This window comes from Petaurus breviceps, unplaced genomic scaffold (assembly GCF_028583685.1).
Source record: "Petaurus breviceps papuanus isolate PSGF00001 unplaced genomic scaffold, PetGlider_PUasm1.0 90897, whole genome shotgun sequence".
NCBI lineage: Eukaryota > Metazoa > Chordata > Mammalia > Diprotodontia > Petauridae > Petaurus > Petaurus breviceps.
Window position 1 is genome coordinate 10754949 of NW_027187374.1, and position 19541 is coordinate 10774489.

The 19541-nt window shown below is 38.1% G+C and overlaps 1 long non-coding RNA gene across 2 annotated transcripts in view; it reads right to left on the reverse strand.

The window, feature by feature from the left end:
• LOC138151353 (uncharacterized) overlaps window positions 1-19281 on the reverse strand; it is a 117778-nt gene extending 98497 nt beyond the window's left edge. For both annotated transcript variants that reach the window (XR_011165798.1, XR_011165797.1), the window contains exon 1: window positions 19050-19281. This is a non-coding gene — a long non-coding RNA (uncharacterized lncRNA). The remainder of the gene's footprint in view (window positions 1-19049) is intronic.
• Between the last annotated feature and the right edge of the window lie 260 nt (window positions 19282-19541).

A 19541-nucleotide genomic window follows, 5' to 3' on the forward strand; every position in this document is an offset into this window, starting at 1 on the left:
CTCTCTCTCTCTCTCTCTCTCTCTCTCTCTCTCTCTCTCTCTCTCACACACACACACACACACACACACACACACACACACATTTCAGGTTCCCCCTCTCTCTCAGATCAGGTTCCCCCAGGGAACACTTTCCCCACTCCCACATCCAATTTATATGTAATTATGCATTTCATCTTCAAGGAGAAGAAAATTCCAGGGGAAATAGATAATGCTTATAAGCTACAGAGGGGAAAATGAAGTAAAAGAGAAAAAGACTATTTTTATATTTCTAGCACAACACATATAACAACTGGCAACTAAATAAAATTAAAAGCTTGGCAAAGAGAGAAAAAAAAAACAAAAGAAACAAGTCTCTCAGAATATGGAGTACTGAAACCTAACCAGAGTTAGCTGTGTATACCAAAGAATACCAAATCTAAAGGGTACCAGAGCCCCAAGAAGACAGATCTTTGCTTCCTATTCTAAAATTGTACCTAGATTACTAGCAGGTATGGAAACTCTGATGTGCCTGTGCTTAAATGCGGTTATATAAAACAAATAAACAATTTTGACTTTGTTACAAATGTGCATAAGGGAAAGCAAATATTATTTTTTTAAAAAACATTCATTTTTAGCGATTAAAAAAATCCAGGGAAGAAAAATTTCTTCCATAAGTTTCTAAGTTCCCATTTATCATAGTTTTGCCACAGGAAGCCAGTATAATTTTATTTTTCCTGACTTCTATTAAAAAGATCAATACATATGATTCCAAAGAGTCTCGGCTCTTGAAAAGATGGAGCTGGCCTGTAATCACACATGAAAGTATTGGTTGTCATTAGCAGAAAGATTGATCTGAAAAGACAGCAGAACTGGAGTGAAAGTACTTACAATTTGCCATTGGGCTATTGCTGAATGACACTGCCCAGCAACCTTTCACCTCACAGATAATTAAATACAGAGAACAGATTACCATATTAGAAGGAAGAATTGGTTTAGGGACTTTAAATAGATACCCACTTTAGCAAAGCAATACCAAATTTCTGATTAATGATTTTGTTTGGTAAATAAAATGTAATGAGGCCTGACAGGACAAAGTCATTTTTCAATATGCATTTAACTCAAAGTTATAAAGATATTCACAAAGTCACCTGTGGCATGGAAGTTTCCAATAATAGCCTGTGGCCCAAATAGTGTATGTTTTTGCACAGACAATAAGAGAAAGAGAATGTTTTCAGGTGAACACTACAGACATGAGAAACTGAACCATTGCAATTTGTTCTATGAGTTTGCTTTCAGTTTTCTGACATGAATTATCCCTAAAAAATATAACTTGATTTGGCTATTTTTAGTTGTGTTTAAACACACAACTGTTGCTTTTTTCCTCTCCTAGATCCCCTTGCCAAGCAGAGACATCATGCTCTGAAAGGAGAGTGGGGTGAAACATTTTTCTGGTTCCATAGATGGGTAAGTTTAATTTAGATGTTCAAAAATGTGATCCAATACCATATAAATGTCAGGAACAAAGATTTTCATATTCTCGTGCTGGTTCCATAGAAAAATTGATTTGTCTGAGTAAATTGACTACTAGAACTACAAAAAGGACATTTCAGGAACAAAAGAAATGGCACTAGTAAAAATAAGGAAATACTATCCTAGAGTTGGAAGGAAATTAATATTTCACTTATGGACCAATCCATATAGAGGCTTCTGCTAACCCATCTTTTGTACAATTTCCAGAGCAAGCTTCCTAATGAACACATTTTCCCATCTCATGCTTTTACTCACAAACCCGCTGTGGCTTCCAGTATCTATATGATAAAATACAAATTCCATAACCTGATATTTAAGATCCTTCACAATCTGACTCCAATCTACTTTTCCAATTGTATTTTATGCTGCCTGAGTTCAAGTCCTAGTCAAATGGCCCTGCCAAGTCACTTATCCTCTCTGACACTACATTTCCTCATTTGAAAAATGGGGGGAGGGGAGGAAAGGGGTCAGAACTAGGATGGAGGAGAAAAGACAAGGACTTGCCAGCACTCTCCCAAATTAGTGCTTTAGAAGCAGCAGAACCCCAAAAAGACAGGGTATTGCAACTTTTTAGCCCAAGACTACAGAGAAGTTCTACAAGAAAGGTTTCTCTCACTATGATAAAAAGGAGAGACAAGCTCAGACAGTGTCAAAGCAAGCCAGCTAGAGGACTCTGGCAGCACAGAATAGCAAATGAGGTCCTGAAGCGCCAAAGCCCCACCAGGCCAGTAGCAAAACCAGCCGAGTGTGAGGCCTCAAGCCCCAGCAGAGTAGACCTTGAAATCCAGTGTAGCAGACAAAAGCAGGCCTGGTAGCCCCAGAGCAACAGCTGAAACACCAGACACAAAGGTCCTGAAACAGCAGAACAGGGGTCAGGACCCTGGAGCCCCTTCACAAGAAGCTTGAAGCAGTGTACCCTCATACCCCAAGAACAGCATTGAACTTTAAAAGTCATAAAATAGGATAGAAATGAGTGGAAAAACCAACCTTGCTCATAGAAAGTTACTATGGTGACAGGGAAGATCAAAACACGGACTTAGAAGAGGACAACAGCAAAATACCCAAAAGCAGGGCCTCAAAGTGATATATGAATTGGTCTCAGATACAAAAAGAACTTTTGGAAAAAGTCAAAAAAGGATTTTAAAAATCCAATAAGAGTGGGATGGCTAGGTGGCACAATGAGTAAAAGTGCCGGCCCCAGAGTTGGAAGGACCCAGGATCAGTTCTGGCCTCAGATAGTTAACATCCACAGGAAAAAAAAAACTGGCCATGTAACCTTGCACAGGTTACTCAACCCCAATTGCTTTAAAAAAAATCCAATAAGGGTGGTGGAGTCAAGATGGTAGAATAGAAACAGGACTTTCACAGGGCTCCAGCATCCACCTCCTCCAATTCATGTAAAAGGTGACTCTGAACAAACTTTGGAGCTACAGAAGCCACAAAATGACACAAAGAAGCTAACCTCCTACTGAGGACAGCACAGCAGGCTGGCAGGAAGCAGCCAGCACAGCACAAGCCAGAGGTTTTAGACTCTGACTGCTGAAGAGACTTCACATCACCAGAAACTGTGGTGGTTTCCAGAATTGTCAATGCATAGATGCTAAGGGAAAAGGGAGAGGTCAGAGCAGTGTGGATTTTGGGACATGGTAGTTTGGGAGTGCAGTCTGCCTTTGCCCCTGGGGCGAGAAGTTGCTGAGGCACCTCAGCCTTGCAGCCACTGCCATGTGACAGCTTCAGAGCCCTGCCTGAAGATTTTAGGGGAACCAAGCAACCAGTCTGAGAGGTAATCACTCTTGCTTTAACCTGCTTGGATCTGGATTGCAGTCTAGGATGGAGGTCCTGGGGTGCATAACCAGCTTGCCAGGGCATGTGGAGGCTAAAGAGAGGGCACCCAACTAATACCTTCAGCAGCTGAGAAAACCCCAGTGTTTGGAACAAAGCTCCCCTGTCTGGTGGCAGAGTCCTACCATGACAAAAAGCCCAAAAATCAAGTAATTGAGTGGCAACATGAGCAGGCAAAGGAAGCAAAGCAAATAGAGCAACCCAACTTTACACTCCTATTTTAGGGACAAAAAGGATCAAAGCATGGAACAGGAGGAAGACAACAAAGTCAGAACTCCTGCACCAAAATCTTCCAAGAAAAATACAAGCTGGCGACAGGCCATAGAGAAGGATTTTGAAAACCAAATAAGAGAAGTGGGGAAAAAATTGGGAAGAGAAATGAAAATGATGCAAGAAAATTATGAAATGATAGTCAACAACCTGACTGAAGAAAATAACACCTTAAAAAATAAACTAACTCAAATGATTTGTAAAAGAGGCTCAAAAAGCCAATGAGGAGAATGCCTTAAAAAGCCTAATTTGCCAGTTGGAAAAAGAATCTCAAAAGCTCACTGAGGAGAATCATTCCATCAGAATTACATTGGAGCAAATGGAAGCTAGTGACTTTATGAGAAATAGAGATACTATTAAACAAATCCAAACAAATAAAAAAATAGAAGGCAATGTGAAATATCTCACTGGGAAAACCACTGACCTGGAAAATAGATCCAGGAGATATAATTTAAAAATTATTGGACTACCTGAAAGCCATGATCAAAAAAATAACCTAGAAATCATCCTTCAAGAAATTCTCAAGGAAAATTGCCCTGATGTTTTAGAACCAGAGGGTAAAATAGAGATTGAAAGAATCCACCAATCACCTCCTGAAAAAGATCCCAAAATATCCAATAAGATAGATAGAAGAAAAATTCAGAAAAGGAATGGGAGTTACGGGATATGAATAATGAATAATGAAATAATCATGAAAAAAGACTCAACACTTTAGTAAAGTAAGCAAAAACAGAAAAAAGAAAAATATGTACAGAAATTCATTGAAGAAATGGTCAAATAAAAAAGGAGGTACAAAAGCTCACAGAAGAAGATTATTCCTTAAAAATTAGAATTTGAAAGTGGAGGCTAATGACTCCATGAGACATCAAGAATCAACCAAACAAAATCAAAAGAAGAAAAAAAATGGAAGAAAATGTAAAATACTTCATTGGAAAAAAAAATTGACCTGGAAAACATATAAAAGTGAGATAATTTTTTTTTAAACAATCGGGGTTAAGTAACTTGCTCAAGGTTACATGGCCAGTTATTTCTGGGTGTGGTGCTGAGTATCTGAGCCCAGATTTGATCCAGGTCATCCCAACACTGGAGCCAGTGCTTTTACTCGCTGAGCCACCTGGCCGCCCCTAAGCAATTGGGGTTAAGTAACTTGCTCAAGGTTACACAGCCAGGTGTTTCTCGGTGGGTGCTAAGTGTCTGAGCCCGGGGTTTGATCTCCAGGTCTTCTCAACACTGGAACCGGTGCTCTTACTCGCTGTGCTACCTGGCTGCCCCAAAAGAGAGATAATTTAAGAATTATTGGACTACCTGAAAGCCATGATAAAAAAAAAAGAGCCTGGACATCAACTTTCAAGAAATTATCAAGGAACAGTGCCCTGATATCCTAGAACCAGAGGGTAAAATAGTAATTTTAAAAATCCACAAACACTTCCTGAGAGAGATCCCAAAATGAAAACTCCCAAGAATATTATAATCAAATTCCAGAACTCTCAGATCAATGAGAAAATACTACAAGTAGTCAGAAAGAAATAATTCAAATATCAAGAAGCCACAGTCGGGGGGGGGGGGGGAGAATAAAAATGACAGGACCTCCACCAGGCTCCAGGTTCCACCTTCACCAATCCATGTAAAAGGGGACTCTAAACAAACTTTGGAGCTACAGAACCCACAAAATGACACATAGAAGTTAACCTCCTACTGAGGACAGACTGACAGGCTCTGGGAGCCAAGTGCAGCCACTTTATAGCCAAGGTTTTAGCCCCAGAGTGGGCCTGACCAGCCACCAGCTTGAGGGACTCAAGATCACCAGCAGCTGTGGCCATTTCCAGATTCATCAACACATAGATGCTAAAGACAAAGTGAGAGGTCAGTGCAGGCTGGACTTTGGAACCAGTAGTTAGAAGTGCCTCAGCTTTTGCCCCCAGGGCAAGAAGCCTCTGAGATGCCATGCCAGTACCATGTTGTAGCTTCAGCTACTGGCCTGCAGAGTGTAGGCAGACCAAGAAACGAGTCTGAGGGGTAATCACTCTTACTTTAACTTGCTTGGATCTGGATTGTAGTCTAGGGTGGAGGTCCTGAGGTGTGTGACCAGATTGCCAGAGCATGTGGAAGCCTCAGAGAGGGCACCCAACTAATACCCCTGGCAGCTGAGAAAACCCCAGCGTTCGGGATGAAAGCTCCCCTGTCTGGTGGCAGATTCCTACTGTGGCAAAAAGCCCGGGGGTCAAGTGATTGAGGGGCAACATGACCAGACATAAGAAGCAAAACAAACAGAAATCTCCTATATTAGACTCCTATTTTGGGAACAAAAAGGAGCAAAGCATGGGACAGGAGGAAAACAATGAAGTCAGAACTCTGGCACCAAAAACTTCAAAGGAAAATAGGAGCTGGTTACAGGCCATAGAGGACATTAAGAAGCAGATAAGAGAAGTGGAGGAAAAATTGGGAAGAGAAATGAGAATGATGCAAGAAAATTATGAAATGAGAGTCAACAGCCTGACTGAGGAAAAAAGCACCTTAAAAAGGACTGACTCAATTGGCAAAAGAGGCTCAAAAAAGCAATTAGGAGCAGAATGCCTTGAAAATCTGAATTTGCCAGATGGAAAAAGAATCTAAAAAGCTCAAAGAGGAGAATAGTTCCCTCATATTTAGATTGGAGCAAAGGGAAGATAGTGACTTTAAGAAAAATCAAGATGCTGTTAAACAGATCCAAACAAATGAAAGAATAGAAGGCAATGTGAAATATCTCATGGGAAAACAACATTGACCTGGAAAATAGATCCAAGAGAGATAATTTAAAAAGTATTGGACTCCCTGAAAGCCATGATCAGGGAAAGAACCTACAAATCATCCTTCAAGAAATTCTCAAGGAAAATTATCCTGATGTTTTAGAACCAGAAGGCAAAATAGAGGTTGAAAGAATCCACTGATCACCTCCTGAAGAAGATCCCAAAAAGAAAACTCCTAGGAATATTATAGCCAATTTCCAGAATTCCCAGATCAAGGAGAGAATATTATGAGCAGTCAGGAAGAAACCATTTGAATATTGTGGAAACACAATCAGGATAACACAGGATATGGCAGCTTCTGCACTGAGGGATGTAAGGGCCTGGAATAGGATATTCCAGAGGGCAGAGGAGCTGGGATTAAAACCAAGAATCACCTACCCAGCAAAACTGAGTATCATGTTTCAGGGGAAAATATGGTAATTCAGTGGAATAGAGGACTTTAAAGCATTTTTAATGAAAAAAGCAGAGTTGAATAGAAAATTTGACATTCAGATACAAGAAGCAAGAGAAGCTTGAGAAGGTAAACAGGGAAAAGAAATCATAAGAAACTTATCAAAGTTGAATTATTCATATTCCTACATGAAAAACGATAATTTAACTAATGAAACTTTTCTCAGTATGAAAATAGTTGAAGGGAATATGTGTGTGTGTGTCTATATTGGAGGGTATATAGGTGTATGAATACATGTGTGAATGTGTGTATATATGTTTACAGGTATACATAGCTAGAGGGCACAGGACCAATTTAATAGGAAGGGATGATACTTAAAAGGTGAAATTAAGAGGTGAAAGAAGAATATAACAAGAGGAGATGGGGAGAGACAGAATGGGGTAAACTATCTCATATAGAAGAGGCAAGGGAAAAGGGTTACAAAGGAGGGGAAGAATAGGAAGGCAAAAGAGAATGGGTCAACCTTATTCTCAGTGAATTTGGCTCAGGGAAGTAATAAAATACACACTAAATAGGGTATCTCACCCTACAGGAGAGTAGGGGGAAGGCGATGAGAGGAGAGATGATGGAAGGGAGGGCAGGCTGGGGGGGGAGGGAAGTTGTAAGCACTCACTTTTGAAAAGGGATGGGATCAAAGTAGAGAATAGAACAAGTGGGTGGTGGGATAGGAGGGAGGGAAATACAGTCAGTCTTTTACAATATATCTACTACGTTAATGTTTTGCATTAGTTACACATGTACAATTTATACTGAACTGTGTATCTTCCCAGTAAGGGTGGGTGACAAGGGAGGAAGGAAATGAATCTGGAATTCAAAGTTTTAAAATCAAATGTTTAAAATTATATATACATATATACTATTATTAATACTATCTTACATGTAATTGGGAAAGAAGATATACAGGCACTGGGGCATAGAGATCCACCATACTACTTTACCCTACTGGTAAAGTTGAAGGGGGTATGGGAGAAGATATGGGAGAGAGCAGATTGGAGGAGGGGATATCCTGTGGGACTGCTATTCTGGGGTGGTGGGTAGGGGAAAATGGGGAGAAAAATTTGTAAATCAAAATCTGGCGGAAATGAATGATGTAAATCAGAAGTTAATAAAGCATTTGAAAAATGAAAAAAAAAAACACAGTCAGAATTACATAGGATTTAGCAGCCTCCACATTAAAGGATTGGTGGAACTGTAATACCATATTCCAGAAAGCAAAGAAACTTGTATTGCAACCAAGAATCATCTACCCAGCAAACCTGAGCATGATCTTTCATGGGGGGAAATAGATATTTAATGAAATAGAGGACTTTCAAGTATTATGGATGAAAAGACCAGAACTCAACAGAAAAGCCAATATTCAAATATGACTCAAGAGAAGTATAAAAAGGTAAACAAAAGGGATTCAATAAGGTTAAACTATTTACATCCCTGCATGGGAAGATGATACTTATAACTTATATAAACAGGCACATAAAACCTATTACACTGGAGGAAAACTGGAGTGAGCATTCTTTGAGCCTTATTATCCGATTTGACTCAAGGAGAGGACATATGCTCAGTTGAATATAGATATCTATCTTACCCTATACAAAAGTAGGAGGAGAGAAGGACAAGAAAATGGGGTAAGGTGGTGTTAGAAAGGAGAACAGATTGAGGGAGTCAGTGGTCAGAAAAAAACATGGGTGAGGAAGAACAGGGTGAAAGGAGAGAGAGAGAGAAAAATATTAAAGGGGGGAAATAGGATGGAGAAAAATACAGTTAGTAATCATAACTCCAAATATGAATAGTATGAACTTGCCCATAAAATAGAAACAGATACCAGAGTAGATTTAAAAAACAGAATCCCACATGCTGTTTACAAGAAACAGATTTAAAGCAAAGAGATACATATAGTAAAGGTAAAAGTTGAAGAATAACCTATTATGCTTCAACTGAAGTAAAGAAAAAGCAAAGTCAGAAATCAGGGTCTCAGACAAAATAAAAACAAAAATATATCTAATTAAATGAGATAAAGATGGAATCAGTATTGTGATTAAAGTTATCACAGACAATGAAGTAATATTTGTACTAAACATATATGCACCAAATAATATAGCATCCAAATTTCTAAAGAAGAAGTTAAATGAGTTACAAGAAGAAACAGACAGTAGAACTTTAAAGGTGGAATATCTCACCTTTCCCTTCTCAGAACCAGATGAATCTCACCACAAAATAAACAAACAAAAAAAAAAACTTAAGGGGTTGAATAAAATTTTAGAAAAGTCAGATACAATAAACCTCTAGAGAAAAGTGAATGGATATTAAAAAGGAATATACCTTTTTTCAATGGTAGATGGCACTTACACAAAAATTGAATATGTATTAGTGCATAAAAACTTCACAACAAAATGCAAAAACACAGAAATATTTAATTCATCCCTTTCAGATCATGATGCAATAAAAATTACATTTAATAAAGGACCATAGAAAGATCGATTACAAATTAATGGGAAACTAAATCATCCAATCATAAAGAATGAGTGGGCCAAAGAACAAATCATAGAAACTATCAATAATTTCATTAAAGAGAATGACAACAGTGAGACAACATACCAACATTTATGGGATGCAGCCAAAGCAGTACTTAAGGGAAATTTTCTATGTCTAAACACATCAATAAAATAGAAAAAGAGTAGATCAATGAATTGGGCAAGCAACTAAAAAAAAAACTAGAAAAATAACAAATTTAAAATTCACTATTAATAGGAAATACAAATTCCAAATTGGAGTTCCAAATTAAAACACTAATGCACCATTCCAGGAGCTGTGAATTGATTCAACCATTATGGAGAGCAATTTAGAACTATGCCCAAAGGGCATACCCTTTAATCCAATATTAACACTACTAGTTCTATATCCCAAAAAGATTGAAAAAGGGAATGAGGACCTATGTGCACAAAAATATATATTACAGTTCTTTTTGTAGTGGAAAAGAATTGGAAATTGAAGTGATGCCCAAGAATTTGGGAATGATTAAACAAGTTGTGATATATGATTGTAATAGAAAACGACTGTGCTATAAGATGATGAACAGGCTGATTTCAGAAATACCTTGAAAGATTTATATGAACATATGCAAAGTTAAGTGAGCAGAAACTAGAAAACATTGTAGATAGTAACAGCAATACTGTACAATGATGAACTGTGAATGACTCAGCTATTTTCAGCAACACAATGATTGAAGATGATTCCAAAGGACTTATGATGAAAAATACTATCTATCTCCAGAGAAAAAACTGATGGCACCTGAATGCAGACTGGAGTATACTATATTGTGCTTTCTGTATTTTTTTTCAAGATTTTTTTTTGGTCTCTGTTTTCTTTCACAACATGACTAATATGATAATATGTTTTACATGATTGAATTGCTTACTCTGTCAGGGATGTGGGAGGTTAAGAAGACAGGGAGAAAATTCAGAACCCAAACTTTTTAAAAGAATGGAGAAAAAATTGTCTTTAAATGTAATTGGGGGGAAATACATACTTTTTTTTTAATTAAGCAATCAGGGTTAAGTAACTTGCTCAAGGTTACACGGCCAGTTATTTCTGGGTGTGGTGCTGAGTGTCTGAGCCCAGGATTCGATCTCCAGGTCTTCTCAACACTGGAGCTGGTGCTCTTACTCGCTGTGCTACCTGGCCTCCCCAATATATACATTTTTTAAAAAAGAAAAATTTGATGCTCTGTAAGATTATTGTGAGGAACAAATAATGTAATATATGTACAAAAAAATCTTTGCAAAAGTAAAGCACTTGTTATTATTCAGTTACTCAATGTTTCAGCCAAACTGTGCTATTAACTGTTCTACAATTTCAACCAGTACTCATCTAGTTAGAATGTTTCACTTCTGCTCTCCCTCATGTTTGAAAAGTGCTGCTTCCTTATCTTTAAAGTTACCGAAATTCTTCTCTTCCTTCAACACTAACTTCAGATGCCACCTAAGCCTATCTTCATCAGTCCCCAATATTTTCATCTTTTAACTGTCAACAACCTATTTAGAAATATCAGAATCTATGGAACAACAGCCACAAAATGACTATTCAGTTCATTCCAGTGGACTCCCAATGCAGCTTCATACCATTCTCTTACACTCCAGCCACTACCTCCAGCTGAGCAATCCAACTCTTACCCTAGGATTGTGGTCTTCTGTTTGGTGAGACTTCATCATATCTAGATGGATCCAGACCCATCTCACTGCTCCTCAGACACCTTCATGCCATGCCACTACTCAGTTACATTTCCCACTCTCCTCTCTGCTCTCACTCTCTGGTTCTGGGACAATAATCAAATCAGTATAATGGTGCCTGTAAACAATGTGTTTCTATCATTTGCATTAGTTCTTCATTCACCATTCCTGTGACTTCTCTGATCAAAACACTCCTTTCTGACAACCGCTTCTTTATAGGTGTATTGTTTTCCCCTACTGGAATATAAGCTTTTTGATGGCAAGAACTCTTGCTTTTTGCATTTGTATTTCCCAGCACTTAGCACAGGCTTGGCACAAAGAAATTATTCAATACCTATTTTCCAGGGCAGAGTCAAGATGGCAGAGTAGAAGCAGGTCCTCTGCATGGCTCCCTGCTTCCACCTTCCCTAATTCATGTAAAAGGGGACTCTGAACAAACTTTGGAGCTACAGAACCCACAAAATGACACAGAGAAGCTAACTTCCTGCTGAGGACAGCCCAACAGGCAGTGCAGCACTCTGGGAGCCGAGCCCAGGCCCAAGTAAGCCAGAGGTTTCAGCCCCAGGGTGGGCCTGACCAGAGGGACTCCAGATCACCAGCATCTGTGGCTGTTTCCAGATTTATCAAAACATAGATGCTCAGGACAAAGTGAGAGGTCAGTGCACTGTAGATTTTGGGACCCAGTAGTTGGGAGTGGGTCGGATTTTGCCCCCAGGGCTAGAAGGTGCTGAGGAGCTGTGGCAGTGCAGCCACACCCACGTGGCAGCTTCAGCTCCTGGCCTGCAGAGTACAGGGGACCAAGTGACCAGTCTGAAGGGTAATCACTCCTGCTTTAACCTGCTTGGATCTGGATTGCAGTCTAAGGTGGAGGTCCTGGGGTGTGTGCCCAGCTTGCCAGAGAGTGTGGAGGCATCAGCAAGGGCACCCAACTAATACCTCCAGCAGCTGAGAAAACCCCAGCATTTGGTACATAGCTTCCCTGCCTGGTAGCAGAGTCCTACTGTGGCAAAAAACCCAAAAGTCAAGTAATTGAGTGGCAACGTGACCAGGCAAAGGAAGTGAAGCAAACAGAAGAACCCAAAATTAGACTCCTATTTGGGGAACAAAAAGGATCAAAGCATGGAATAGGAGGTAGACAGTGAAGTCAAAACTCCTGCACCAAAAGCTTAAAAGAAAAATACGAGCTGGTTACAGGCCATAGAGGACCCTAAGAAGGATTTTGAAAACCAAATAAGAGAAGTGGAGTAAAAATTGGGAAGAGAAATGAAAGAAAATTATGAAATGATAGTCAACAACCTGACTGAATAAAATAACACCTTAAAAATAGACTAATTCAAATGGCAAAAGAGGCTCAAAAAGGCAATGAGGAGAAGAATGCCTTAAAAAGCCGAATTTTCCAGATGGAAAAAGAATCTCAAAAGCTCAATGAGGAGAATCATTCCTTTAGAATTAGATTGGAGCAAATGGAAGCTAATAACTTTATGAGATGCTGTTAAACAGATCCAAACAAATGAAAGAATAGAAGGCAATGTGAAATATCTCATGGGAAAAACCACTGACTTGGAAAATAGATAAAAGAGAGATAATTTAAAAATTATTGGACTACCTGAAAGCCATGATCAAAGAAAGAACCTAGAAATCATCCTCCAAGAATTCCTCAAGGAAAACTGCCTTGATATTTTAGAACCAGAAGGCAAAATAGAGCTTGAAAGAATCCACCGATCACCTCCTGAAAAAGATTCCAAAAAGAAAACTGCTAGGAACATTACAGCCAGGTTCCAAAATTCCCAGATCAAGGAGAGAATAATACAAGCAGCCAGGAAGAAACAATTTGAATATTGTGGAAACACAATCAGGATAACCCAGGATCTGGGAGCTTCTACACTGAGGGATCGAATGGCTTGGAATATGATATTCCGGAGGTCAAAGGAGCTGGGATTAAAACCAAGAATCACCTACCCAGCAAAACTGAGTATCATGTTTCAGGGTAAAATATGGTCATTCAGTGGAATAGAGGACTTCCAAGCATTCTTGATAAAAAAAAACCAGAGCTGAATAGAAAATTTGACATTCAGATACAAGAAGCAAGAGAAGCATGAGAAGGTAAACAGGGATAAGAAACCATAAGGAACTTATCAAAGTGGAATTATTAACATTCCTACATGGAAAAATGATAATTGTAACTGATGAAACTTTTTTCAGTATGAAAATAGTTGAAGGGAATATAGATATAGATCTAGATACAGATGTCTATATCAGATATATGTGGGTATATATGGACGCATGAATACATATGTGAATGGGTTTATATATATACATAGATAAAGGGCACAGATCCAATTTAATAGGAAGCAATGATTCTTAAAAGGTGAAATGAAGAGGTGAGAGAGGAATACAATGAGAGGAGATGGGGAGAGACAGAATGGGGTAAACTATCTCATAGAAGAGGCAAGGAAAATGGTTACAATGGAGGGTAAGAATAGGAAGGCAAAAGGGAATGGGTCAACCTTATTCTCGTTGAATTTGGCTCAGGGAGGGAATGAAATACACACTAAGAAGGGTATCTCACCCTCCAAGAGAGTAGGGGGAGAAGGTGATGGGAGGGGGATGATGGAGGGGAGGGCAAGCTGGGGGGGAAGGAAGTTGGAAGCACCCACTTTTGAAAAGGGATGGAATCAAAGTAGAGAATAGAACTAGTGGAAGGTGGGAATAGGAGGGAGGGAAATATAGTCAGTCTTTTACAATATATCAACTATGTTAATGTTTTGCATAAGCTACACATATACAACCTATACTGAACTGCTTATCTTTTCAGTAAGGGAGGGTGACAAGGGAGGAAGGGAACGAATCTGGAATTCAAAGTTTTAAAATCAATTGTTTAAAAAAAAGAAATATATATCATATATATATATACACACTATTAATAATACTATTTTAAATGTAATTGGGAACTAAGATATACAGGCACTGGGGAATAGAGATCCAACATGCCCTACTGGAAAAGTCAAAGGGGGTATGAGAGAAGATATGGGGTGAGCTGATTGGGGGAGGGGATTTGGATTTGGGGCAGTGGGTAGGGGAAAAACTGAGAGAAAATGTGTAACTCAAAATCTGGTAGAAATGAATGATGTAAATCAGAAGTTAACAAAGCATTTCAAAAATGAAAAAAAAATTTAAATAAGTATTTTCCTATACATTTTAACTTTGTTGACTCTGACTCCAGTCTCTTAGGGCCAGGCTTTTTACATCTTTCCTTCAGGTTTCTCAGGTACTATAAGGAGTATATGCGTATCTATTCTGCCATCAACTTGATCCCCAACCAACTGTGTCTTCCATATGTTAGGAGGCTAGTGGCTAGCATCTAATCCCATTTAACCGCTTAATGTTGATTACCTTTTACAAAAGGATATTTAATTCACATATATAGCTAGAATAAACATTAAGACATTTTCCCAAAAACTTCAGAGGTGCAATGTCTTCTCTACAAAAATATCCAATATTTTCTATACAAAATCTTCTATACAAACTCAGTCTCCCTCCGGAACAGGGAAGGAGAGACTAAGTTCATAAATTAGCTCAATTGTCATGTAGTATTTGTTCCACCATGTTCATGTCCAAAGCTGGAAGAGCTGTCAGTTTCTGTCAGACTTGAATTCTGGGTCTTTGCTCCTCTAAGTATTGATGCTGGGATGGCTTACAGCATCCACCCTGAATTCCTAGATGCCCCTGGCCCACATTTTGCACTTCACTCCCTGCATCTACAAGAAAAATGGGTGGGGGGATAGGAAGCCAGAGACTTGTTTCTCAGGATCCCAATGACTAGAAACAGTAGGAGGGTAAATAGAGAGGTTATCCAATGAAGTTTCACTTCCCCTTACATCATGGTTCTCTCAACAGAAGCTGCCAAAAAAGTAGTCACTACACTCCCTCAGACATGAATAGTTCTGGCTAGGAAAGAGCCTTCTCTTGTGGTAGGTCAAACAGAAATAGTTGCAGAATGTCCACATATTCTCCAGTCCTCATAATTCTCCTAGAAGCTGTCACCAATCATATTCTATGTGAATGCAGCCATCTTAGCAAGTTGATGTGATCTGCCTATATACCAAACCTTTTTTATATACTCATTTTATGAGAAAAAGGAAGATCACTGGATCATACAATCATAAATCTTGAGCTGAAAGGGAGTTCAGAAGCCATCAGTCTAACCTCTTTCATTTTATATATGAGAAAACTGAGGTAAAGGGAGGTTAAGGCATTTTTCCAAGGTTAAATTAGAGGTTGTCGTTGTTGCTGTCGTTCTTGTTGTTGTTCAGTCATTTCAGTTGTGTCCAACTCTCTGTGACCCCTATTTGGGATTTTCTTGGCAAAGATACTAGAGTAGTTTGCCATTTCCTTCTCCAGCTCATTTAAACAAATGAGGACACTCAGGCAAACAGGGTTAAGTAACTTACCCAAAGTCACACAGCTACTGAGTGTTTGAGGCTAGATTTGAACTCAGGTCCATTGCATTACCTAGCTGCACTGTTAAACTAGTGGTAAGCATCAAAAGACGGTTTTGTCCCTAGGACCTCTTTTTTCAAAATTTCTCCCAGTATGCCATGGTGTCCTCTGGTAAAGTAGGAAGAATGCTGAGTTTGGAGGTAGGAGATCTGGGTTTTAATCCTAGGCTTGTTGTGGGGAGATTATTTTCTAAACCTTAAAGTGCTATATAATTGTTTCTTGCTATTCTGTAATGACCTAAAAGGGTGTCTTGAAAAAAGATATTAATATTCATTCTCTACAAGGATAACACTAGCAGTCAAAGTGAGCATTCCATTTGTGCTAACAAATATTTATAATGGATTTTTTTGATATAGCTTTGATATAGTTTTGATATAGCTCAGAGTCATAGCAAACATACATTAGCAGATTTCTTTTATTTTACTTGGTTTAGGTAGAGCACTATGTGAACTTGGAAATGCTTTCATTATTCAAAAATTGCTGAAAAACATATTTTCATGATATTACCACAGGTTATTTTCATACACAAAGTTATTTTTCTCTAATATCTAAATTAAATAATGCATAAATATTAATTTTTATGGAAATATCAGAATTTCTTGGAATTTCCTTGGGGGAAAATACTATTAAAAAGTATTTTCCTCTAATTCTAGTGACGGGAATGAGACCAACCAACTCATATTTTAGTTTTAAAAAAATATAACAAATTTTCCCATATTTCAACTATTGAAATTATTTTCTATATCTAAGAAAACACTTCTGTCTTGACAATGGGGCATAGAAATTTCAGTTACCAAGAAGCAAATGTAGTTTTTACATAATGATTTGCACTTTCTGTATAGCTCTGTGTGGGTGATTAAGGAATTGTGTGTCGTGCCCATGTATATACTCACACATATGTGAGTACTTTCCAGTTAAGTTACAATAGCTTCATATTCCTTAATCCAATATTCCTTTCCAGAGAAACAAACCAAAAAAAAAAACCTTGAGTCAATACTGGCTTAAACATGAAACACTCTGGCCTATCCAGAGACTTTTTAGATATGTATTATGGTAAAGGGACTGTTTAGCATTAGAAGACTACTATTTGATGTATAATGAAGAAAGATGCCAAAGCCCATAGAAAAGAATAGACACCATTTGAATGCATTCTTAAGAAATTGGACACCTCTATTAGTTAACCTCTGTTGAGTTTCAAATCTCTCTAAAGTCCTGATGAGGGCATGGCTACTCCTTGGTTTCCCAGAGACATATAACATCATGAAATCTATGTTGTGTGTGAAATGCAATCTATTATTTGTGTGCTACCAAAGTATCTGATTATACCTTTTGGATTTATATTCCTTTTGGAGGAATAAAAAAATTATTTTGAATTATTAAGGCGAACAAAGCATTAAACTTACAGCCAAATGACCTGAGTGGAATTTACTCTTCCCAAATTTAATATTAGTCATGTGACTCCTCTTTGCTTCTGCTTCCTCAGCTGTGTAGCCAGGAGGTGGTAGGGGTCATAAGGAGAGGTACTCATGCCATGGATCATGTACTCAACTGTCCTGACAGCTTTCGAACATATTTTGGTCCAGGGCTGAAGTATTTGTTCTATATGATGACAAAGTAGCACCTGTATTAGTCATTAAGTTGGAAGAGACATTGACTCAATGGAACTTAAAAAAGGAATCTCTCTTTCTATTTCCTCATTTGTCAAGTGAGATTTCATAATACCTCTCCCTGGATCAGTGGGGGAGTGGCATGATAACCTTCCCTCAACCCAACAGCATGGCACTTATAAACACATGGCCGCTGAAGTGCATGTCCTACCTAGGGAAGCCTAAATCTTGGTTTGAGGTTGCCTCTTCTTTTGTGCTGCTTTCCAGATTAATAGGCAGTTATCTTGACATGTATAGTTTCATCCTTGTAAGCTAACAGGAAGAAGGAATTTCTAGAGTTACATATTTCTAGAAGAAAAAATGACCACAGATAAGAGGAGGAGGTCTAGGCTCTGACTTGACTTGTCAGATGACATAGAATTGGAGAAAGTTGTTTGTACAGTGCAAAGCTGAGGTAAAATATAAAATGTTAACTTATTAGTCCTACAAACTGCTTCATGTTCTTATGTTTAACTCTCAATCTCAAAAGAGTGCATAGTAATTGTTATGTCACTATTGCTACTATTTAAGCTTTTTGCCAACATGCACTTTGTGAATCGCTTATGTTAAGTATTTCATTTGTGTGGAAGAAAGAAGTAGCTATCCAATGCTTCTTTTGCATTGTCCCTTTCTGCATCTTCAGTAAAGAGTAAACTCTTTGAGTAAAGAAATAGACTCACCATGTTACAAAGGAATAAATTTTCATGAATTAATTGTTTTTTTGTACTGGTAATGCCCTATAAGAAAATTTTCACATTCCCTTTGCTATTCAGTTCTTGTGGTTTTAACAGAAGTGTGTGTGTGTGTGTGTGTGAATGTCATTTTTTATTAGTTCTATATTACTGATGTAGTTGGTTTCTTGCTGTTAGAGTACTTGTCAAAATTTTAAAGCTGAGTGCATGCCGTACTAAAAGGAGATTTTGCTTTTATCCTGCTGTTTCAGATTCCACTTCTGCAATATAGATAGCCTTGCAGAGGATTATTAATCTTAAAGATTATGTGGCCAAAACATATTCATTATACTGAATGACCAAGGCTTCCAAGTCATAAGTAGTAGGAAATTAAGGGATTTATCTAACTCTTTCAGGGAAATAAACAAAGTCCAAGCCAATAAACCTGGTACTTCTACTAATGCTACAGCAATATTTAGAAAACTATCCAGTGGTGATTCTTGGGCAGAATCCTTTTGACTTGGTCAGGATCCCACAATTAACATAGATTGAATATCATTCAGGAATTGATCCAGTGTTCCTGATATTCCAATCACCCAATAAAATACAAGCCATCAAAAAAGATAATCTTAATTATAGCTAACCCAGAAAGGTGAGTGATTATCTCTCATGAGGGAAAATTGCCACCATTAAGTCAGTCCCGACAGAAGAACATTAAAGGAGGGAAAGGTTCAAGAATATATTTCTTTATGAAGAAGCAAAGTGATAGTATGGAAAATTTCCTGAATTTTCTGGGCAGAAGGACTAGATTCTAATCTAGTCCCTTACTGGTTATCTCATCCTGAACAAGTACTTTAACCTTTCTGAACCTCATTTCCTTTCTGCAAAATAGGAATAATAACAAAATCTCACAGGGTTTTTATGAAGCAAATGCTTTGTAATCCTTAAAGTATTTTATGAGTGTGAACTGTTATTACTGTCTATATTTTACTATAGATAGCTTCATTTAAAATCAATATGCCTAATTTAGAGTTGGATTGAGTCATTTACCTATTAAACTAACCTCTTTCATCTAGATGAACAGCCTCTTGCACAAGAAACACTCAAGCAATCCGTTCTCTATCAAAATCAAAATCAAAATATTTGATTACCTGTAATTTCATAGGCATGGATCCACTGCAAAACTGCAGATCACAGTTCATGTCTTTATATGTTTCTAAGAATAGCTTGGTTAAGCAATTCATAGGTTCATTGACTTAGAGCTGGACGGGTCCACAGGTCCTCTATTCCAGCACATTCATTTTGTAGATGAGAAACCTGAGGAATGGGAAGTCTCACAGATAGTGCTATCACCCTTTGGACAATCAGAAGACAAGCCTTTCTGAATTTAGCATTCCAGCAAAAGACATACTGCCCATCCCTAAGATTCTACTTGGAGTCTTTCCAGATTTGGCAAGTCTTTGGAAGCCAAAGTGTGATTCCAATGAGATAGCTTTGGGTTCATTTCTACCCAACAGTGAGTCATCAGAGTAGAACTTCAGTATAAGCTCCATCAGCTATTTCAACTAAATATCTCTGGTTTTAGTGAGTTTCTGAGTAAGTTGCCTCACACATTATAGAAGTCAAAATCTTCCTTGTAAATT